A 24,924-nucleotide genomic window follows, 5' to 3' on the forward strand; every position below is an offset into this window, starting at 1 on the left:
CAGCCTCTAGTAGACCCAGTTTGACAAGTAGCTCTTGACCCTCCTGGAGCGTAGTGACAGAATAGGTGCTGCCATTGTGAGGTATCACTAGCTTAAAGGGGAACCCCCATCTGTAACGAATCCTGGCTGATTGCAGGGCAGAAGTGATATCTTTGAGGTTCGTCCTTTTCTCCAAAGTGGCGGGAGAAATATCAGGGAAGATTTGAATCTGAGCGTCATCTAAAAGAATGCGCTGTTTGTTTCTCGCTGCTCGTAATATGTCCTCCTTAACCAGAAAGTCTTTCATGCACAAGACAATATCCCGTGGGGTTTGTCTGCAGGAGGCTTCGGACGGAGGGCCCTGTGTATCCGGTCGCATTTAAAGGAGGACGATTCGTGGTCCGGCAGGAGAGACTTAAAAAGGCGGATAACGGTGGGTATCAGGTCCGTCTCCGATTCGGGGATCCCTCGGAGACGCAAGTTATTACGTCTATTCCTGTTATCGAGCTCCTCGATTTGCGACCGCATAGTTAGGACCGTTGATGCAAGGGCCTCATGTTCTCTGCTGAGATCATTATGTGCCAGCTCAAGTTCATCGTGTTTACTTTCCAGCCTTTCCGTCCTGGAACCCAGGGCCGCAATCTCTTGCGATAAGGCATGCGAGGTCTTGTGCAGCTCTGTTTGAAACTTGGACGCCAGCCTGTCATACATGGCTTCCAGACTGGCGTCAAGATCCGCCTTTGAGAGGGAGTTATAGTCTCCTACCTGAGGCTGGAGTGAAGGAGGGCCTGTGGGGACTTGCGGTGAGGCAAGTGGGGAGGAAGCGATACCGCACCGTTCCGCGCCATCTTGGGCCATCACGTTGCTGTCCCTAGTACGCAGGAGGTAGTGGGTTAAGGTATGCTGGCTCCCGCTACGAGATTTCTTCCTCTTCGCCGGCATGCACCGTGTTTAGGGGACCTGGAGGGTGTAGATCGTGGGGTGCCAAACGGAATATAATACCTCCAGGGCGCTGATAAAGTTCTGAGCGAGACGGAGCTATCCCTTCAGGCTGCCATCACGTTCAGCGCCGCGCATGCGCCCCCGCTCCAATCAGATTTTGACATTTTGATCTCCTTATATGGGCATCCAGATGGGCTGCCCCCCTGCTGTCTGGATGGATGCTACTGCTGGTTTTTAGCTTTATTTGGCTGATGTACTTTCTCCCTGAATAATATGTGAGTGCAAAAAATAAAAATGCTTTTCTGTAATGATTTTGTAAACTGTAACAATTTTGGTTCCTTACATTTGTATTTTTTTATTTTTAGAAGTGATTGTGTTCTACCATCATGCACTCCTGAAGAAAGAACTCTGTTCTGAAATGTGTTGAATGAGTCTGTATGCATCTGTCCCAGCATCACTGGTGACATCAACAGTTAATGTGAAACATTGTGCACTTTAGTTTTGGGTGATCAGACCATTACACCAGCCAAAAAATTGTAGCTATGCTTTTACTCTAATAATTGTTGATATTTATCAACAAGTGTAGTTTTGGGCCTCTAAAATCCCGCTAGGAGTTTTTTTTTTCCTGTTGTCTATTCCAATGCCCAGGGAGGATGGCATATTTTTCTTTCCTGACTGTATTCCTTTCTCCCCAGTGAGTTCTTTACTCTGTGACCCTGCATGGAACTTAGCAGTCTTTGCAAAAACATCCAGACTGGGTCTCATGCCTACTATGCACCCCTTCATCCCTACCCCACAGCCCCATTTATTCCTATAGATAGTCCATGCTCTCCAGGATGGCTAGTTGTTGCCATGAACACAGAACAACGGGGATGAAGGTAAGAAGTTTAATGTATGGGCTACACTGGGAGGGACATATTTAAAGGACAACAACATTTTTGAAAACCTTAAAAATGCAGGCTTATGGTAAGAAATAAGAATTAATGTATAGCAACCAGCAAAATGCTATTATTCTGCCATTCAGATCATGAAAGGATAGAACCCAACTCATTGCTCTGGGCACCTTCATCTTGAAGATATTCATTGATTTTTACTGTTTTATTTAATAACCCCTTTGTTTTCTGTTCGTTAGCTTTGCTGAACTAAATTGACAAATTAATCTCTAAGCTGCAGAAGAGAAAAGTCAGAATGCCAAGCTGGCTGTAAGGAATGACAGAGCTTTGTAAATTTCAGGACTGTGTGGACAGAAATACAAATCATTTGCCACATAAAAGACAGCTTCCATAAATGTATTTCAACCCACTGTTTAGCCATTTGCCTGGAGTTCAGCGGTACTGTTTTGTTTGAATGTTTCTAGGGTCAAGAGAAAAAGCAAAAAAAATAAAAAAATTTGAGAAAAATATTAGTTCTAGTAATGACATATTGAGAATAAGAATGAATAAAAAAAGGAAGGTGTTTCAGAAGTTGTTAAAAACCATCCAAATACTTTTTGAGCTGAAAAGTATCAAACTAGATATTTTTCAAGGAAAGAAAAACAACAATTTTCTACCATTTCTAAAATATGTAAAGTAATAGACAATATGGACAGCACCATTTTTGGAAAGATGGCTGCAATGTTATGTTGTATTTGTGGTACCCTCTATGAAGCAATCATTTTATGTTCGTATTTCCAAAAAAAAGTAGGTAAGAGTTCTGTAAACTTACAGCGTCTTGTGGACTGCTGTACTGAGATCTCTGCCATGCGATGCTAACCATAAAATAGGTAAGCACATTTAGAAGAATTCAAAATACCCCTAATGACAGATCTCTGGTGGTGGTTCCCTTTGGGACTCCCTGCGCATAATGCAGGCAAGCATTTGTGGTAGTGTTGGTAACATTACAAGTCAGGTAAGTCATAGTACCTCTCTATATGGCCTCTCTATATGGGAGCAACAATTTCTTAAAGAATTATTATTAGTTCTCAGATTAGAAAACTGGAAATAATTAAAGGCTAAGTTCACTTTTTTTCTAAATTCCAATATACCATAAATGTACTTCTTCTGTGCTTCTTTTGCAGAGATAAAAAAAGCTTTCTATGTATGTTTCATAGCCCTTACCTCAGTGTGCAGCTTATTGCATAAAAAAAAAAACTTCTTCATTACTTCTCCATTACTTCCTGCACCCTGCACCTGCCTTTCCCTTCCAGGTGATTGCTCCCAATCACCTTCTCAAGTGCACTTTTGTAATGAAATCAGGGGTCATAATTCTCACTAAATACTCAGACTTTTTTTTTACAACCTTACCATCATTTTGCATAGATTGTTCATTTGGCAGAGTGTGCAGGAGCTGAGCAATCAGATAACAGCCTATGTGGATAGAGTTTTAGTATTGAAAACAGAAGTATGTTCATGGTTCTGTAAAGCTCATCATTAGGCCTGCCTAATTGAATACAGGGTGATTGGATAGATGGTGTGTCCTCTTATTATATCGTTTTGGTAAATCTAAAGGAGATTGTATAGAAATTTTACAATTCAGAAGTCGGAAGAAGAGGGCGGCGGCGGCGAGGAAGAAAGCCGGGCTCCTCCGCTATCTTCTGCTAGCTCTTTTGCTAGCGGAGGAGCCCGGCTTTCTTCCTCGCCACCGCCGCCCTCTTCTTCCAACTTCGGGGGTCTTGTCCCCCTGTTCAGTTCTTCTTGGCGGTCTTCTGTCGCCACTGTCACCGCTTTCGCCGTCTTCTGTTCTTCTCTTCTTCTCTTCAGATGTTGCCTTGTCGCATCCTCCACTCACAATGGCAGGGATGATGAGAAGACCTCCGAAGACGGAAGACCCCCAGAGCTGTGCAATAAACTATTTTAACCCTTGTGTGTTGTTTTTTTTTACTTTTTTTCCACAGGTGAATGGGTAGGGGTACATTGTACCCCATACTCATTCACATAGGGTGGGGGGGGCGGTATCCGGGGCCCCCTTATTAAAGGGGGCTCCCGGATTCCGATAAACCCCCCACCCACAGACCCCGACAACCAATGGCCAGGGTTTTCGAGAAGAGGCCCTTGTCCTCATCAACATGGGGACAAGGTGCTTTGAGGTGGGGGGCCCCCCCATGTTGAGGGAACGTGGCCTGGTATGGCTCAGGAGGGCCCGCTCGCTCGCTCTTCCCCCCTTTCCTAGCCGGCCGGGTAGCGTGCTCGGACAAGGGTCTGATGTGGACCTAGGGGGGACCCCATGCCAATTTTTCGGCGTAGGGATTCCCCTTTAAGTCCATACCAAGTGACGGGCATTCGACACCTCCTTCGCTGGCCCCGGCTACCTGGAGACGTGCTCAAAATGAGCGGACTTTCCTCTGCGTGTGTGGGCGAGTCCGTTCATTTCAAAAGTACGGCGGATAGTCTGGCGGACTTAGTACGCCGTATTAGTCCGCTGAAAAAGTGCCGTGTGTGGGCAAGTAGCCCGTTCGGAAAGTCCGGCGGACAGTCCGGCGGGAAGTCCCCCGGATAGTCCGCTACGTGTGTACGTGGCATAAAGGAGACTGCTGTTCTTCACATTCTAGTGGAAGTTTCTCTATTCTCTGATAAAGAGTTTCCCTTTTTTGTCAAAGCTTAATTGAAGTTAGAAACTTATTGGCTACCATGCACAGCTGCACCAGATTTTGCACTCTTCCATTTTAGTAAATCAACTCTAGTTAGTGCTAGTTAAGAATGAGCAAAATTGTGAGTAATTATATCACTGAAATTAAAGAGTAAATATGGAAATTTTAACAACGTTTGCCAATCTGTTTTATGTGATGTTGTATTAAAGACCACAGCAGGGCTGTCACTCACACCTAGAGAAGATAAATATTAATGTAAAGTATGCAGATCTGGTAAAGGGAATGAGTGATGTGCCAAGAGGTATGCCACATTTTGTCAGGAGAATGAAGCCCTACTGATTCCCTGCTGGACTTGTAAGCACTGCTGTGCACTGTCGCCAAGAGAAGACACTGCTGCCAGCAATACATGAGGAGTGGGGATTTACCACTTACTGTTTGTAGTCCTTGTCATAATACCGATGATATCTATGTATATTTAAATGACCCCTGGTACAGTAATAATTGCTGAAAACTATATTTAAAATAGTTGTATAGAAAGTATTACAGGAGATAAATATTGGGGTCACATGCCATGACCTACAAGACTTATCAATTTACAAGTTTAAGTTCTAGTAAATGCCAGTTTTATCAGTGGATTTCCTGACATTTCTAAAGTACTTAACGTTCAGTAGTAAAATCAATGTGTTAAAGACTTCTAATTTGATACATTCTATGATATTCCAGTCTCGCAATTAAAGAGGTTTAAAAAAAGTCTCTCTAATACAAACCTTGCCGCTTTTAGACATGTCAGGCAAGTGATTTTGATGCTCTTCACAAATCACCTGCTGCAAGCCCTTGTAAGAATGCTGTCAAAATAATGGAGGCCATCTTTGCAAATTTGCTGCATACATTTAAGTATATAGATACATTATACACCTTAAAGAGTACCGGGTCTGCTAGAAAGTGCCCACTGCTGCTTTTGTAAAAAAAAAAATTGGTGTCATGCTTATCCTAGCACTTAATTGTTTAGCAATTCACTGACCTAGAAGATGCAAGCACATAATAGGGGAGAAGTGATGAATATATCCCCACTCTCAACACAAGCCTCAACACCATTTCTAAGATCATGGAGAAAGCTGTAGTACATCAGCTACAACTTCACCTGGATACTCACAAACTCCTGGACCCGCTGCAATCAGGCTTCCGCCCGGGTCATGGAACAGAAACAGCTCTCCTCAAGATTTGGGATGACGCCCTCGAAGCAGCAGATGACGGAGAGCCGTGTCTCCTCGTACTGCTAGACCTAAGTGCAGCGTTTGATACAGTAGATCACAATACTCTACTCGTCCGCCTCACAGAAGTAGCCGGAGTCCAAGACATAGATCTCCAATGGTTCGCGTCCTTCCTAGGAAATTGGTCACAGACAGTGAAACTAGGAAAATTCCTCTCCGAAACTCGGGCAGTCACCTGCGGAGTCCCTCAAGGCTCTCCGTTGTCACCCGTTCTCTTCAACATTTACATTCGCCCACTCCTTCAAATCATCAGATGCTCAGATCTCTGCTTCCACTCTTACGCTGACGACACGCAACTTTATTTCCGGATCAATGGAAAAAAAGATCACCAACAACAACTTGAAAACTGCCTCAAATCAATAGAGGACTGGATGACCACCAACTCCCTCCAGCTGAACCAATCAAAGACAGAGCTTCTTATCTTACACCAAAATCATAAGCCCGCAACCAAAACCTCCTGGTCTCCACCAACCGTCTTTGGGCAGACTATCTCCCCAAAGACCAAAGCGAAGAGTCTCGGGGTTATTTTAGACGCACAAATGTCAATGGATGCGCAAAAAGGATCTGTAGTCAGTCGATCTCACCATCTGCTGCGAATGCTTCGCAGACTCATCCCTTTTATCCCAAAGAATGACAAAGCAGTGGTAGTTGGAACAATCATTAATTCACGACTGGACTACGCAAACTCGCTTTACATAGGATTACCACAATATCAACTTGCGCGATTACAACTGATCCAAAACACGGCGGCAAGGCTGATAACAGGAAAAAAACCCTGGGAATCCATTTCTCCTTCACTGAGGAGCTTACATTGGCTAACCGTAAAAAATCGGATCACGTTCAAGACCCTTTGCCTCACCCACAAATGCGTGCATAGAGAAGCTCCGCAATACCTAATGGAGAAAATAAATCATTACACACCAAACCGCAGTCTTCGATCAGCCAACAAAAACCTCCTCCTCGTGCCCAAAGCCCGGTATAAATCCAAGGGTGATCGGAGATTCGCTGTCCAAGGGCCTCGGCTATGGAATGCTCTACCAATCAACATCCGCCTGGAAGAAAATCACCTGGCTTTTAGGAAAAAACTCAAGACCTTCCTCTTTTAGCAGATGATCAAAGCTCGCCACAGCGCCTAGAGGCGATTCAGTTCGCATTGTGCGCTATATAAGTATTTCATTCATTCATTCATTCACTCTCATTTTGTCCAGGATTTGAAAGTCGGTAACAAAAATAGTCAGATTTAACTCTCATGTCTGTCATATCATGTCATGGCTAGACATTCATGGAAGACAACACATTTGACAAAACACAGCCCAGCTTAAAACACATTACACAGACATCAGAGGTGCAGTATCACACACTTCTACTAAATAGGGTCTTCAAAGGGCTTTGATAAGTCCCTTTGGTAAATAGTCTGCAGCACAGGAATACAACCATGTGCAATTAGGGGTTATATTATATTGACCTACAGCTGTACTGCACATAGTTTCATTTCTTACAATATTTTGTAATGTGGTGTTACCTTTATAAAATTTGCCTGCATCAATATATGATATATAATGTATACAAAGATGTCAACTGGTTAGATACCAAACACACCTAATTTATAAGGTTCAGAAAGCTAATAATACACATTATACTTCCAAGAGAGAAATGCCATGTGTGGTATCTAACAAATTATAATTTTATTATATAAAACAATATGTTGATTGTCAGATTGTGAAACCTTGTCATATGGCAATATAGCTTTACCCAGGATAGTCGGCATTAAGGGTATGTCAGCTGAGCAAAATAAAATGTTCTTCAGCGCACATACCATCCACCCCTCAGACCCTTTGATTGGCTGAAATTGAGATGTGCAACACTGTCTTCAATGACAATAAAAAAAAACTGATGCAATTGGTAGCTGAAACTGATATACTCAGAGTCATTTATGAATAGTGATGGACGAACTTCCGACGGGACGTTTCGCGAACGCGAAACGCGAACGGACACAAACGTTCGCGAAAACGACCGTTCGCCGCGGGCTCCATTGACTTCAATGGGAGGCGAATTTCGCAAACCTTTAGGTCGAATTTGCGGCCACGGGGTAATTATTAGGGGGTAGCACGTAGTCCCACCACCTGGACAATAGCATAATACATGTATGAGGTGAATTTGGGATCGATAACTACAAGCATTTTTTTTTTATTTGGGAAATTGTTCTGACAATTCAGGACTATGGAGCTAATGAAGGCAATGGAGGAGAGGGAAGGTCAGGGACCAGGGTAGGCAAACAAGAGGGTGCAGGAGATACAGAGCACTGACAGCAGCACCGTAATACAGAGCACTGACATCAGCACCGTGACATACAGCGCTGACAGCAGCTCCGTGACATACAGCGCTGACAGCAGCTCCGTGACATACAGCGCTGACAGCAGCTCCGTGACATACAGCGCTGACAGCAGCTCCGTGACATACAGCGCTGACAGCAGCTCCGTGACATACAGCGCTGACAGCAGCACCGTGACATACAGCGCTGACAGCAGCTCCGTGACATACAGCGCTGACAGCAGCTCCGTGACATACAGCGCTGACAGCAGCTCCGTGACATACAGCACTGACAGCAGCTCCGTGACATACAGCGCTGACAGCAGCTCCGTGACATACAGCGCTGACAGCAGCACCGTGACATACAGCGCTGACAGCAGCTCCGTGACATACAGCGCTGACAGCAGCTCCGTGACATACAGCGCTGACAGCAGCTCCGTGACATACAGCGCTGACAGCAGCTCCGTGACATACAGCGCTGACAGCAGCTCCGTGACATACAGCGCTGACAGCAGCTCCGTGACATACAGCGCTGACAGCAGCTCCGTGACATACAGCGCTGACAGCAGCTCCGTGACATACAGCGCTGACAGCAGCACCGTAAGCAGCCCCAGGAGGAAGTCAGCACAGCACAGGGATGGTGTGATCCCCTCATAATAAGAACCCCCAGGAGGAAGTCAGCACAGCACAGGGATGGTGGGAGCCCCTCATAATAAGAACACCCAGGAGGAAGTCAGCACAGCACAGGGATGGTGGGAACCCCTCATAATAAGCAGCCCCAGTAGAAATATGACACCGCTCAACCTCTTCAAAGAGGAGGGTAGGGGCATATAGTACGGTGTGCTTTTTTGGGTCAGGGAAGTGAGCCAAATGAATTAAGAAGGTCTGTGTGCTTGATTCCAAAAATTGTTTATAGACATATACATGGTCTACTGATCACATGTGTTGAATTCCTCCGAGATCCATGCCTCATTCATTTTTAGAAATGTGAGGTAGTTAACACTGTCGTGAGCTAGGCGAGTACGCTTATCGGTCACAATCCCCCCTGCTGCGCTGAACGTCCTTTCGGACAGGACACTGGATGAGGGGCAAGCCAACAGTTCGATTGCAAATTGGGCAAGCTCTGGCCAGAGGTCAAGCCTGCCCACCCAGTAGTCTAGGGGTTCATCACTCCTCAGAGCGTCCACATCGGCCGTTAACCCAATGTAGTCGGACACCTGACGGTCTAGGCGTTCCCTGATGCTGGATCCGGATGACACCTGTCGATGGGTCGGCTGAAAGAATGACCTCATATCCGAAGTCACCAACACATCTTCAAACCGGCCTCTTCTTGCAGGCGCTGTTGGATTGGTACCCGCAAATCCTTCTCTGGGAGTGGGAATTGCTCCTCTGCCAGCGCACGCAAAAGCAGAATGCAGCATTTCTCGAAGCAAGGCCTGGAAGTGCTGCATTCTGACAGCCCTCTGCGACGGCGGTAACATTTCCGCCATTTTGTGTTTGTACCGGGGATCTAAGTACGTTGCCACCCAGTACTGGTCCTTGACCCTCATGCTTTTTATACGGGGGTCCCTATTAAAACACTGGAGCATGAAGGCCCCCATTTGCACTCAAGCGGAAGGTATGTGGTGGTGGTGGTGTTGTTGGTGGTAGTGTCTTTGGGGGTGCACATAGCAGAGAGTGAAGAAGAGGGTGCAGATCGAGAGGATGAGGAGGGTGCAGAAGAATAAGGCTGAGTGAGCCACTCAACCAAGTCTGGTGCGTCCTTTAAAGTAATTGAACGCACCTTCTGCAACTTCCCACTTTGGCTCAAGGCTGTTGCTCCTGCCCTACCCCTACCACCCCTGCGGAAGGGCCTGCCTCTTCCTCTGCCTGTCATTTTTTAAATCACCCTGTGACAAAACTCTTAGTCCCTATACCGCTGAAGGACTGCTGCAGTATAGGGCAGCGGTCAGCAGTAGTGCACGTCAACCCTATGTATTGTGGACCGATAGCGGTCCTTACAGAACAGCAGACTGTACTGCACTCAGGCCTATGTACCGTAGCACCCTATACCAAGTTACCAGTCCTTATAAAAACTTTTGTGGACCAAGCAGGTTGTGTGTTAGTGTTTAGCAGACTGTGCGTCAGTCCCTATACCGCTGAAGGACTGCTGCAGTATAGGGCAGCGGTCAGCAGTAGTGCACGGCAACCCTATGTATTGTGGACCGATAGCGGTCCTTACAGAACAGCAGACTGTAACGCACTCAGGCCTATGTACCGTAGCACCCTATACCAAGTTACCAGTCCTTATAAGAACTTTTGTGGACCAAGCAGGTTGTGTGTTAGTGATTAGCAGACTGTACGTCAGTCCCTATACCAATGAAGGACTGCTGCAGTATAGGGCAGCGGTCAGCAGTAGTGCACGGCAACCCTATGTATTGTGGACCGATAGCGGTCCTTACAGAACAGCAGACTGTACTGCACTCAGGCCTATGTACCGTAGCACCCTATACCAAGTTACCAGTCCTTATAAAAACTTTTGTGGACCAAGCAGGTTGTGTGTTAGTGTTTAGCAGACTGTGCGTCAGTCCCTATACCGCTGAAGGACTGCTGCAGTATAGGGCAGCGGTCAGCAGTAGTGCACGGCAACCCTATGTATTGTGGACCGATAGCGGTCCTTACAGAACAGCAGACTGTAACGCACTCAGGCCTATGTACCGTAGCACCCTATACCAAGTTACCAGTCCTTATAAGAACTTTTGTGGACCAAGCAGGTTGTGTGTTAGTGATTAGCAGACTGTACGTCAGTCCCTATACCAATGAAGGACTGCTGCAGTATAGGGCAGCGGTCAGCAGTAGTGCACGGCAACCCTATGTATTGTGGACCGATAGCGGTCCTTACAGAACAGCAGACTGTAACGCACTCAGGCCTATGTACCGTAGCACCCTATACCAAGTTACCAGTCCTTATAAGAACTTTTGTGGACCAAGCAGGTTGTGTATTAGTGTTTAGCAGACTGTGCGTCAGTCCCTATACCGCTGAAGGACTGCTGCAGTATAGGGCAGCGGTCAGCAGTAGTGCACGGCAACCCTATGTATTGTGGACCGATAGCGGTCCTTACAGAACAGCAGACTGTACCGCACCCAAGCCTATGTACCGTAGCACCCTAGACAGACCAAGTTACCAGTCCTGATAAAGAGCTTTGTGGAACAAGTGAGTTGTGAATGATTAGCAGACTGCAGCAGAAGGGCAGCAGTCAAGTATAATATTCTTTCTATATTTGGAAGAAAGAATATTATACGTGTACAAGCCTATTACCGTACCACTGATACCAGTCCTGAAAAGAACCTTTGTGGAACTAATAGTAACAGCAAGTCTTTAAAATTATCCTCACTGCCTGACACACTGCTTCCTGCCTGTCCCTATACAAATTGGCAAAAAAGAGTAGGCTGGAACGATTAGCTGGAACAGCTCTTTTGTGGACCTGATAGTAACAGCTAATGATGATGATGATGATGATGATGAAGAAAGACTAATCTGGCTGAGCTGTCCCTAAAATAGCAGCATACAGCGCTCTGTCCCTTTATCTAAACTGACAAAAGAAACTCAGGCTGCTGACCTAACACCTATACCAGTCCTGAAAAGAACTTTTGTGTACCAAATAGCTAGCGTTTTCTCTGTCCCTACTCCACACAGGATCCTTTCCCTACAGTGACAGAAGAAAGAATGTAAAATGGCCACCGGATCGGGTGTATTTATAGGTTAGGGGGAATGTCCAAGTGTCCATGAGCTGTCATGTCTCAATTGGTTGTCCTGTAACACATGATAAACGTGTCACGAAAGGTTAAAGTTCTTGTATACATTAAACACGTAAGTCCGCCGGGGCGAACGACGGAAAAAGGCGTTCGAACCCGCGGACGGCGAAAGTCGGAAATTCGCCGCGAAACGACCGCCGGGCGAAACGTTCGTCCATCACTATTTATGAAGGCTAGTGACTCTGCCATATCAGACTTGACTGTAATGAGCTAAGGACAACGTGAGCTCCACTTAAGCATTTTTCCCTCTTTAAATTGTTTTGTTTAACTGTTGCTCATGCCTGTTATGTAGTATTTTTTTCTGTAAATATTTCCTGCATTATTTTTCTTTTCTCTTCATTAGAATGATATTTAGCTGATGTAAGCAGAATCTCTAATTATAAATTAAAATACTTTACTGCTTTGAGAGAGATATTGTAGTTTAAAACTCTGTTACATTCTTTTCTGGACGTGGCAGTGAATTATACAGACATTTTGTGAAGGTCATGAACATCACATGCTTTCAATTGTGCTTGTTATTATTAAAAAGCTTCTTAAGTAACCAGGTGATTATAACTTGTTTATAACCAACTATTCTCTTGGTGTTTGGACGCAACTTGGATATTCCTCTGCAGGATGGGGCTGAAAGTTTAACCATCACAAGCAGTTTTTTTTTATGAACGACAATGACAAATGTAGCCTATTATATCCTAGGAGCAAGAAAGAGGCTACCTGCATCTCTAGTGTAGTTATGCAGCTTCTTCTCCCTGGAGTTCCAATTTATGGCATTGCACTAGGTCACAGAGAAATAGTATAACCTAACTACATAATAGATCAGCTTCTATTATGTTGGTATGGCTTGTAATTACAGAGAAACTCCTAATCCAGAAAGACCAATGCCCCAAGCATTCATTATATATTTCTTATCTGCATCACACAATTATAGAAAGAATTGTTTTGGAAAATACTGAAAGATGTATAAAAACACTTTCCTTTCAATCATTGTTATATCATCACTGCAAGAAACCAAGTATCATTAATTAATTATAAACATTTTTACAAAGCATTATTTTCTTTTTTTTTTTTTTTTTCAAACCACATCTTCTTTGGGAGCTAAATTATGAAGAAAAAGTGGCTGACTAATCTGAATTTCTCAATTTATTCATGTTCAATAAAATGCTATTCATCAGCTTAAACTCTGCTGTGAGTTCAAATCAAATTTAAGCCACCTGGGAGTAAACAAAATTGCTCTTCTTCTCTAGCACATTGGCAGTGGATAAAAATAACAAACATATTTCAAAAGGAATCAGAATCCTGATTTCTCACTTACTCACTACAGAAATGATTTAATGGTGGCAAAATGGTCCAAGCCCATCTTTAGCTCATTGCTTTGATCAAAAATTACTTAACACCAGTGTGAAGAATGTAGCTCGCAGAATCATAAATCTCGTAGAAGCCCGATATGTTGTCCCTGTTTTGTTGTTTGTAATTAGAGTGCAAAGATCAAGTAGCTAAGATAAGTAGTTGCAACTAGTAAATCTTCTCAACGTGTATTTTTTTTTTTATATTGGGTGTAAAATGTGAAAAAAGGTGCAAAGATAGGCCTTTTTATACACAAAACAGCCATTGACAAATATATAACTTCATAGCTTCATATTGTATGTGTCATTTTTTACTGTATTTTTTCAAAGTATTCAGTTTGCTTACCAAAATGTATAGGTTTCGGATTAGTACAGGGATTCTAAAAACTGTCAAACGATAAAGGCAAATATCCACAAAGAATATTCATCAACTTCTATGTACCTTATGTACTTCTAGTTCATCCTAAATATGTGAAAAACCTGATAGTGTAGTTGTTAAGGCAACATGTTCAAAATGGGCTAAACCTAGCAATGGAGTACCACAGAGATTAATGCTGGGCCTAATTATTTTCAATCTATTCATTAATATACTGTGCAATAAACACAATAGCAATATTGATATTTTTATTGTTGACACAAAGGTATACCAAATTATTAACCACTTTACAATGTCCTATTGTAGCTTTACTGCTACAAGGCAGCCGCTGTGTGCAGGATCATGTATATATACATGATCCTGCACTTTTGGGTCGTGGGGAAAAAAAGTGTGCCAGTGGTTGCTCACTGCGATTGTGATTGTGCACAGCGTGGGCCGATCAGCATTTACTGCGGACTCGATGTCCGACAGCACCTGTTGGTCATTCAGAACGTAGACAGAACAGCAGTCTGCCTATGTAATAAGGCGGATTGCTATTCTGTTATTTGGGAAGGCATGAATCCTTAGTTCCTGCAAAAATTACTTCCCTTAGTTACAGCACTTCCTACACAGTGCACAAACATAGGCTAGGTACACAGTGTGCAACTAAGCACCTGTTTTTCACTACTATTAATTAATTAATACTGTTAGACAGGTCAATTCGGTTGGTCGCAGGTTGGTTTGTAAGTCGAGCTTGGAAATTCCTTGGTTTTGATTTGATAAGCACACAGATAACCCATGGATCGCCCATGATAGTAACCCCTTCCCAGCTAGTGTTAGCGATTTGTCTTTGCAGTACTGCTTTAGGTCACTGATTGCCGCCATTGCTAGTAAAAAAGAACATAAATGTATGTCATAACTTGTAAACACTATAACTTTTGCGCAAACCTATCAATATACACTTGTTGGGATTTTTTTTACCAAAAATATGTAGCAAAATACATATTGGCCTAAATTGATGAAGAAATTAGATAGTATACATTTTTTTATTGGATGTGTTTCTTAGCAGAAGGTAAAAAAAAAATATATATATATATATATATATATATATATATATATATATATATATATTTTTTTTTTTTTTTTTTAAAACAGTGATGATGAAATAACACCGAAAGAAAAATCTATTTGTAGGAAAAAGGACATACATTTTATTTGGGTACAATGTTGAAAGACCACACAATTTTCAGTTAAAGTAACGCAGTGCCATATTTAAAAAAAATGGCTTGGTCATGAAGGGGGCGTAAATCTTCATGAGCTGAAGTGGTTAAAAATAAGTAGCATAGAGACAAATTACAGAAGCACCTTGACAAACCTCAAACTATGTTTAGTACAATGGGTGGTAATGTTTAACCCCTTCAGCCTTTTTTGCGATTCGGCACTGCGTTGCTTTAACTGACAATTGCACAGTCATGCAACATGGCTCCCAAACAAAATTGATGTCCTTTTTTCACTCAATAGAGCTTTCTTTTGGTGGTATTTGATCACCCAAGGAGTGACAATTTTGAAAAAAACGCATTATTTTTTACTTTTTGTGATAATAAATATCCCCAAAAATATATAAAAAAGTTTTCCCTCAGTTTAGGCTGATACGTATTCTTCTACATATTTTTGTTAAAAAAATTGCAATAAGCGATTATTGATTGCTTTGCGCAAAAAGTTATAACGTTTACAAAATAGGGGATATTTTTATGGCATTTTTATTAATATTTTTTTTACTAGTAATGGCCTGCGATCAGCAATTTTTATTGTGACTGCGACATTATGGCGGACACATCAGACATTTTTGACACATTTTTGGGACCATTGTCATTTATACAGCAATCACTGCTATACAAATGCAGTGATTCCTGTGTAAATGACACTGGCAGTGAAGGGGTTAACCAGTGGGTGGCAGTGTAGGGGTTAAGTGTTCCTAGGGGTGTGTTACTAACTGTCGGGGGCTGGGCTTTCATTTAGTGAACACTGATCTCTGCTCCAATCACATGGAGCAGAGATCAGCATCACTTGTTGCTAGGCAGAACGGGGAGATGCTGTTTACAACGGCATCTCTCCGTTCAGCCGCCCCGTGAGACAATCGCGGGTATGCCCAAGGCGATCGAGTCCGCGACCCTGACCGGACTCACGGGGTCCCGACCAGCATGTGAGCGTGCCACCGGCGGCATGCTCGCGATGACAGGGCGGCATTAAAGATTGGACGTACCTGTACTCCAATATGCCTGCCCATGCCATTCTGCCAACGTACATTGGTGTGCGCTGGTCGGGAACTGGTTAAGTTTGAAAATTTAAATTTGGTCCTGGGAAATACCACTACGTTTACCTGGTTAATAATATGTTTAGAAGTACTACTCTGTGGCAGTGGCAACATCCTGGTCTGTATAATGTTGCAGACTAATGGCCCGTACACACGATACAAAAATCGGATGATAGATCGTCTGAATTTTTTCTCTTAATAGTCACAAATAGAAATTGAATAGATTACTAAAGTCACAAAATTTCTCGTACGAGAGAAAAAAAACTGAAGTGATGTCATGTGTTGTAATATGTTTACATTGTACGAGGAAAATTTTCATGCTTATCTGATCTAATATAATTGGATGAACTGCCATGATCAGCTCTTGAAAGCTCTGCACTAACGATCCAATTATCATACGATCACGTTGAAAGCGGTATTTTTCGTCCGATTTCCGGATCATGTGTACAGGCCATTAGACTTTGTAAAGACAATTAGACTTTGTAAAAAAAAAAAGGACACAGGAAGAGGGCTCATGGCAGACAATTAAATAAATAAAATAGAAATGTTTATTCATAGTGAGAGATTAGACAAATTGGTTATGTTCAGTATGGAAAAAGAGGTCTTATAAGTGACTTATGCCGCATACACACAACCTGATTTTTCGACAGCAAAGGACTTTAAAAATAGAACATGTTTCAAATTTTTCCGCCGGAACTCCACCGGACCCAGTTCCTATTTAGAAATCTGCTCACCTGTATGCTAGTCCGATGGACGAAAACCGATGCTAGGGCAGCTATTGGCTACTGGCTATGAACTTCCTTATTCTAGTCTGGTCGTACATCATCACGTTAGAATCCATTGGACTTTGGTGTGATTGGGTGTGGTTAAGTCCGTTCATTCAGAAAGTCCATCGGAACTCTGCCAAAAGTCAGTCGGGAAGACCGCCGGACCTAGTCTGCCGGAAATTCCTGTTGTGTGTGCATGGCATTAGTTAACATAAAATACCAAGGCCAGTATGAAGATTATTTTTTTATACCAAGAAATATAAATTTGTATATGTAAAAAAAAGAAGATTTTTCCATTTACTTTCGGAAACGGTTCTTCACCGAAGGAGCGGTTAAAAGTTGCAGAAGGCTTTACGGCAAGGAGTTCTTTTATTAAAAAAAAAATCATGACATTTAAAAGTTGACAAGATGCTGTTCTTGCAAATAATAACAATCACAGTTACTATTGACAGAAAGAGCAATTGTATTATGATGCAAAGTATTTCTTTTTTTTGTTTAACATACTCCCGTCCAGAAATAATACACAATGTGCTTCCAGTGCTGCTTTCCTGAACCTCCAGTCAGAACACTGTAAGACTGCTTTAATACTGAGGCACTTTACAGGCACTATAGCGCTAAAAATAGTGCCTGCATAGCACCTGTAAAGAAACTCTCCTCTCACACCAGTGTGAAAGCTCGAGTGATTTCACACTGGAGTGGTGCGCTTGAAGGACAGTAAAAAAAAGTCCTGCAAGCAGCATCTTTACAGCACTGTAGGAGCGATGTACACACTGCTCCTAAAGCACCACTGCCTATTGAAATCAATGGGCAGCACCGTCAAACCTTCGGAAAAGCCCTGCTGCAGCGGCGCTTTGACGGTGCTTTAACTTTTTTCTTCGCCCGCTAGCGGGGGTTAAATGCGCCCCGCTAGCGGCAGAATAGCTTAGCTAAAATTATGGTAAAAATAGCTGCACTTTACCACCAGTGACCCCAACGCCTCAGTGTGAAAGTAGTCCCCTTACACCTGTATGCTCTGAACACACCTGTATGCTCTCAGCCCCTTACACCTGTATGCTCTCAGCCCCCTCACACTTGTATGCTCTCAGCCCCCTCACACCTGTACGCTCTCAGCCCCCCCCCTGCCTGTACACTCTTAGCCCACACACCTGTACGCTCCTAGCACCATTCACATGTGTGTATATGACAAGCACGTACACACACACAGGCAAGTACACACGCAGAGACATGTACACACACACAGAGGCATGTACACACACAGAGACATGTACACACACACACACACAGAGACATGTACACACACAGGCATGTACACAGTCACACACACAGCTTGCCTTACTTGTAAGGTGGTCCTAGTCCCAGCTATTGTTTCCATATGCAGAGGGGTGCACATGCAGGACATGGCTAGAGGTGGCAGCAAAGAGCCCAACGTCAGCTCATGACAGAGCAGCAGCCTTCCAACTCACACACACATAGGAGCATCCACAGAGCTCCTCTGCACCCGAATCTGCCTTCTCATATCCCTGCCAGTCGGCCGGGCCCACCCAGATGCTGGAGCCCCTTACAAGTGTATGGGCTGTACCCCCCTGATGGCAGCCCTAGGCATGTGTGACCCGTTTAGGCTTTCTGCTGGTGTTTCTAACAGTCAGTCCCTGGAGGAGGAGCTTCAAATTGATTTCATGGTTTTTTTAAGCTGCACTATTTGAAGCATCTGCATGTTGGACTGCAGTGGAGTATAGGCGAGTGCTAGTAAGAGTGGACCCAGAGTACTCTGCAAGGGAACAGAGCCATCCAAAAAATGAAAAAAAAATACAAAAGGGAGCTTTCAAATTGCATGGAGATGACCTAATGAAAATCAGCAAGCGATGAGTGAAAATGTGTGCTGCTGTATGTTATTTTTTTAAACTGAGGACTTAATGACACTTTAACCACTAGTTGTCCGGGGGAATTTTAAATTTTTCACATATGTGTTAGAATCAGAATTTTTGCTAGAAAATTACATATAACCATTAAGCATTATAAATTGTTGCATTTATGTCACAGCCATTTATGAAACTTAAATTTTCATGGAAAAATTACACTTGAATGAGATTTAGGACACACAAACGCTATAGAATACCCACTTTTTATGACCCATAATCACCAGGAGCTCTGGGCCAACCAATGGCTTGCTGGTGTGCAGACAGCTATAGGAAAATTGCTTATTTTTCTTACCTCCTATGATCCATTGGCAGGTCTTCTCCTCCATAAAATAATTCTACATCTAGTGTTTTCTTCCTCTGACTGGGTACTGTTTCTAAGCAAGTCCTAGTTGCAATCTCGGAATACCCAATAAGAGGATAATATGCGACCGGTTTAAACTATGTGGCATGTTCAGCAATGGCAGCAGCCTGGCGGACAAGATGGATTTTGTGGGAATTTCAGAGACCTGGTTCAACAGCTCTCACGATTGGCTGGCAAACATTCAAGGGTATACCCTTTATCACAAGGATAGAGAGGGTAAAAAAGGGGGAGGGGTATACGTATATATCAAGAATAATATACAAATGAATGTGAGAGATGACATTACTAAGGGAGCTAAGGAGGAGGGTAGAGCTCCAAAGGGATGAAGCTAAGAAGAAAATAATACTGGGAGTATGCTATAGGCTCCCTTACCTGAGGGAGGAAGGGGAGACTGATCTGCTATCACAATTTGGATTAGCAGCAAGAATGGGAAGTGTTATCATAATGGGGGATTTTCGTTATCCAGATGGGCGGAAGGAAACACACATTTGTCTAAGGCTTGCCAGTTCCTAAATGTCTTGCAGAACAATTTTATGGGTCAGATGCTAGACACACCAACTATAAATAAAGTGTTACTGGATCTACTGATTACCAACAATACAGACCTGATCACGGATGTGGAAATATGGGGTAATTTAGGGTGATCACAGATCAATTGGCTTCCGTATAAATCACACAAATAAGAAACATAAGGAGAATACAAAGACACTGAATTTAAAAAGAGCCAACTTCCCTAAACTATGAACCTTACTAGAAGGCATAAATTGGGATAAAATCTTAGGAACAAAGAATGCGGAGGAGAGATGGGTTTGCTTTAAGAGCATATTAAATAAGGGCATTAGCAAATGCATCCCATTGGGTAATACATTTAAACGAGTGAAAAAAAGTCCTGGATGGCTTAACTCCAATGTAAAAATGCATATACTAGCAAAGGAGAAGGCCTTCAAAAAATACAAGGTTGATGGATCATCATCAGCATTCAGACTTTATAAAGAATGCAACAAGAAATGTAAGGGTGTAATAAGGATGGCTAAGATAGAACATGAATGACACATATTGGAGGAGAGAAAAAAAAATTCCAAGAAATTCTTTAAGTATGTAAATAGTAAAATAGGGAGGACAGACCATATTGGCCCTTATAAAGAATGAGGAAGGACATCTGGTTGCAAAGGATGGGGAGATGGTGAAGGTATTGAATGTATTATTCTCCTCAGTCTTCATGAGGGAATCGGGGGGTTTCAGGAACCAAAATTGCAGTGTTTATCCTCAAGACGCATCAGAGGAAGCACCTCCATGGTTAACAGAGGACAGAATTAAAATTAGACTTGGGAAACTTAACATTAATAATTCACCGGGACCAGTTGGCTTGCACCCGAGGGTATTTAAGGAACTCAGTCAAGAAATTGCCAGGCCATTGTTCCTAATTTTTACTGATAGTCTACTGACTGGAATGGTACCAGCTGATTGGAGAAAAGCCAATGTAGCACCAATATTTAAAAAGGGCCCGAAATACATCCCTTGGAATTACAGACCAGTTAGCCTAACATCAATAGTATGTAAACTCTTGGAGAGGCTGATAAGGGACTATATACAAGATTTTAGTAATGAGAACGGTATCATTAGCAGTAATCAGCATGGATTCATGAAGAATCGTTCTTGCCAAACCAATCTACTAACCTTCTATGAGGAGATGAGTCGCCAGCTAGATAAAGGAAGGCCCGTTGATGTGGTGTATCTGGATTTTGCAAAAGCATTTGACACAGTTCCCCATAAACATTTACTGTACAAAATAAGGTTTGTTGGCATGGACCCTAGGGTGAGTACATGGATTGAAAACTGAGGGTGGTGGACTAGACTAGATTTGCCTCACTTTGGAGGAATTTTCTCTCATTTCTTGTTGTGTCTACAGGACAGGAAGTAATAGGATTTACCTAAGCATGACACAGTTGGCAAAACAAAAGCTGACAGAGGTGTTAACCCTTCCATCTTCTATCCAAAATGGAATAGTTGTAATTATATTTAAAGTTGCCTACCCCCAAGGACTATTAATCATTAAAACACATGCCTAGCTAATAGGTATGTGGAGCCAATATCTCTCATTATGTAAGGATTGAGATTCAATATATGTATGCAGTGGAATTTATTTTTACTATGCTCAGGTTTCAGCCTTAGCCCTTGTACACACGGTTGGAGAATCTGTCGGAATGAGTCTTATCGGACCGTGTCATTGGATAATCCGACTGTGTGTGGTATGCATCGGACTGATTCCGTCCGAATCTCCGTCCGACCCAATTTTCCAACATGTTTGAAATATTTCCCGACCAACTGGGCCGGACGGACCTAATCCGATCATGTGTAGAGCATTTTCATCGGACCAAGTGCCACGCAGGCTCAGATCAAATTCCTACATCAAAGCTATTGGCTACTAGCCTGAATGTAGTCCCATCGTAATGAAATTACATCATCACGTTCTGAAATATCGGATTTTTCGCCAACTTGGCCCGACCGTGTGTATGCAACAGTTTCGGACACAATCCGTCGGACTAAATCCGACGGGCAAAATCCGACGGATTTGGTTGGCAAAATCTCCGACCGTGTGTACGTGGGCTTAGAGATATACCGGAGACCTAGTGCTGAGGTTTTTTTATGTCTTTTATGTTATGTTTTTAGTGTGAGGACTACTGTCGGGCTGTCACTTAATTGATTATATGTTCTTGTTGTTTGCTACTGCAACATGCAGTAAAAAATGTTTTTCAAAAAAATAAAAACACTACCTGCTAGTGAAACAAGGGGTCCCACATTAGCTCATAACATGCAGCATCCAACATGCTACTTAAAATAATACAGTGCTTTTTCATACAAATTGCTTTTACTCTACCTCTGTCTTTAAAAAAAAGATATATTTCAGAGATGGCAACATTTAATTTTGGTTCTAACTAGATAATTATCAAACAACCATTTGCGTTTTCTCTACTTTAAATATCAAAAAGAAAAATACAAGTTAAATTATAGAAAGAAGAAACAAAAAGCAAAATCTATTAAATATATTTTCATTTCCAGACAGCGTAAATTATAAAAAAATACCACTGATGATGACTCTTTGACTCTTTCTTCTTTTATTTTCTATTCTTTTTATAACTGTGTGTCTGATGTAATTTTTTTAGTGTCAAACATTTATTTTTTGTAAGTGAAAGTGTAAATTAGATGTACTTCATTAAAATGTGCTGTTCTCAGGGAATAACATTTCATGTGATCAAAAACAAATTCACAAGTATATGAGAAAAAAAGAACACATAAAGAAAGCATTTTCTGAAAATGATTGCTGCTTGTATACTTAATGTTACTTATAGGAGTTTTAACAATGGCTACCACAGTATAAAGAAGTTGAAGATATGTTCATTAACAAAAATAAACAAAATTGATTGATAGTGTCCATTAGTTCCCAGTTTAAATTGATGTAATGTAATTCTAGCATCAGATATATGACATTAGAGTGGCAGAATATTTGACTATATGCATATACTCTGTGCTATTAGCATTACAGTGTTTTCTCTCACTTTGTATAAGAATTGATTAGCAATCCTCAAATTTTAAGCAATGCAGGACCCACACTACCTACAAAATAATTGTTGAATTAATGTAAAGGATGTATAACAAGTAAAGTATAATGTATAACACATTCCATCACTTTGTACCTGGAGTTTAATGTATTGGTAGAGCAAATCAATTTTTTCATTCACAATAGCATAAACCATACTTTTCAATCCAACCTATTTTTGTCAAGATTAGATTACTGCAAGGAAAAGCTTTGCTCAAAAACCAGGTAAATGTTGCATGGTGTCTCTAAAAAAAGCAAGGGGCAAATGCTAGACTAGAGATGAGTGAACTTGACAAAGTTTGATTCGTAGGAGGTTCAGAAAATAAAGCAAAAAGACGGCTAAACTTGAACATAGCACTGCACCCCATTGATGTCTTTTGGAGCTGAATCTTGTTTTTATTTGTAAAGGTCAGTTTGCAAATTTTTAAATTATATACTTCGGGGGTTTCTTAAACCCTATTGCTGCTAGGCCTTGCTCTCCACTTTTAAACTTGGGTGGCAAGATCATTTTTGCAATTTTGCTCACAACAACTGGGTAATCTTTATATTGCAAACTGTAAGCTCTACTCATCATCAGCTTCAATCATAGCCATAAAACTTTAGATGTTAGATGCCTTAGGGCATAAAGCAACTTTCTCAATAGGCAGCACCAGTAGCGCCCCAATTGATATAAAGAAATGCAAAGAGACTATAGTGAATTCATTTTAAAACACTCTTTTAACTTCCGGTTTCTGGCGCCTCATGTAGTGGAAGCACGAGGCGGTGGCTCTGTCAGGCACTGATTGAATAACCAACATCAGTACACCATACACGTCTCCCAATCATGTGTCACACTCCACACATCTCCAGCATCACACAGATGGATTGCTACCTGATCTTAGGCAGCCCCATACCCTCACAAGCCATGGAGCTTGATCACTCCTTGCTAGGTCCCCAGGCAGCCAAGATGGCTGATGGCTCTCTCACAGGCTCTGCCTCTCATGCAGCCCACACTGCACAACTAACCCAGACCATCTGAGATGAATAATATGCATAGATGCCTCAGGCAGTGGCGGCTCTGCTCTCTTCCACAGTCACTGCTGCAGTGGACAGAGCTGTAACCCCAGGGATTGATCAGCTCTAGAGGGAGCTGAGAGAGCAGGCAGGATCTCTGAAGTGGAGCACCACCTGTCAGATCTAGAAGAGGAGGCACAGAGCTCGCAAGTTTCTGCACACCAGACATCCCAAATCCAGCAATACCTTCTGGAAAAAATAGATGACCTGGAAAACTGTTTACATCATAATAACCTTAGAATTATAGGTCTTCCAGAGACTTATGAGTCAGGTTCACTGACAGACTTGTCCAACACCTGTATCCCTGCTACCCTATGCATCTCTTCACCCTGCGTGGTGGAAAGAGCCCACCGGGTGGAACCCCCATCCAATTACTGTCGCTCCCCCACCTGATAATCATGCGATATCTAAACTACTTGGATAGAGTAGCCATCTTGAAATCTTTCTGAAATGCTAACCCATTTCAATTGGAAGGGCATAAGCTGTTCATTTTTGCTGACTATTCCCAAGATGTTTCACGTAAGCGTAAAGCTTTTCAGCCTATTTGCTCAGCACTCCATCACAAGGGGGTGAAATTCACCCTGGCATACCCAGCCACTCTAAGCATCATTGACCAGGCAGTGGAGACAAAATCTTTCAACCACCCAGAGGAAGAAACCTCGTACCTTCAGGCACATCTGCATATACCACAGGAGCTCTCCCCTATGGATACAAGTCGATGCCCTGAGGGCCCCAGGGAGCAACGCAGCCCACGCAAGATCCACCCAAAAGGATATGCTGCTTCAATAACCCAGGATCCCTGAAACACTCCTGAAGAGCCCATCACAGAACCTGAGAGCCAGACCTTACATCTCTCTGTCTAATCTACCAGGAAAACGTCTGCTCGACACAGATATTTGAATGTTTCAGGTTACTTGTTGTTTTAAGTTCTGGTTATTTAAGTAATACTGTTTTATTGTCCTTTATGACAGCCTTCTGGAGACACGTGATAGGCTATCAGTAAGCACTGACCTGCACTTTTAGATGTCTCTCTAGAGCCCAGCTGTTTCCGTTTATTGGCCATCTGGCAGACACAAACTGGCTAACCTACCAAGTCCCCTTCTCTGATAAGGCTGCCCTATGGTGATTGCTATGTGAGGAAGAAAAGTCAAGGCTTCCTCTAAATTGTGAGTTTTTAATTTATTTACATTTTTAATTTCCTATTGTTCTCAATTCACATACACTGCTCCTTGCCCCTCTCTGAGCTCACATTTACCCTCCCCCCATCTACCGCAACCTAGCTCAGCTATACACCTGTCAGGATATAAATTAGACATCACACTTCTTACGTCACCCTGGTTCCACCCCCATCTGAC

The 24,924-nt window shown here is 42.6% G+C and overlaps 1 protein-coding gene across 23 annotated transcripts in view; it reads right to left on the reverse strand.

Annotated features, from left to right (window-relative positions):
* PTPRD (protein tyrosine phosphatase receptor type D) overlaps positions 1–24,924 on the reverse strand; it is a 2,297,910-nt gene that overhangs the window by 1,711,281 nt on the left and 561,705 nt on the right. The window lies entirely within an intron of this gene.

This window comes from Lithobates pipiens, unplaced genomic scaffold (assembly GCF_037356315.1).
Source record: "Lithobates pipiens isolate NorthernLeopardFrog02 unplaced genomic scaffold, aLitPip1_a1.2 Scaffold_13, whole genome shotgun sequence".
Classification (NCBI taxonomy): domain Eukaryota; kingdom Metazoa; phylum Chordata; class Amphibia; order Anura; family Ranidae; genus Lithobates; species Lithobates pipiens.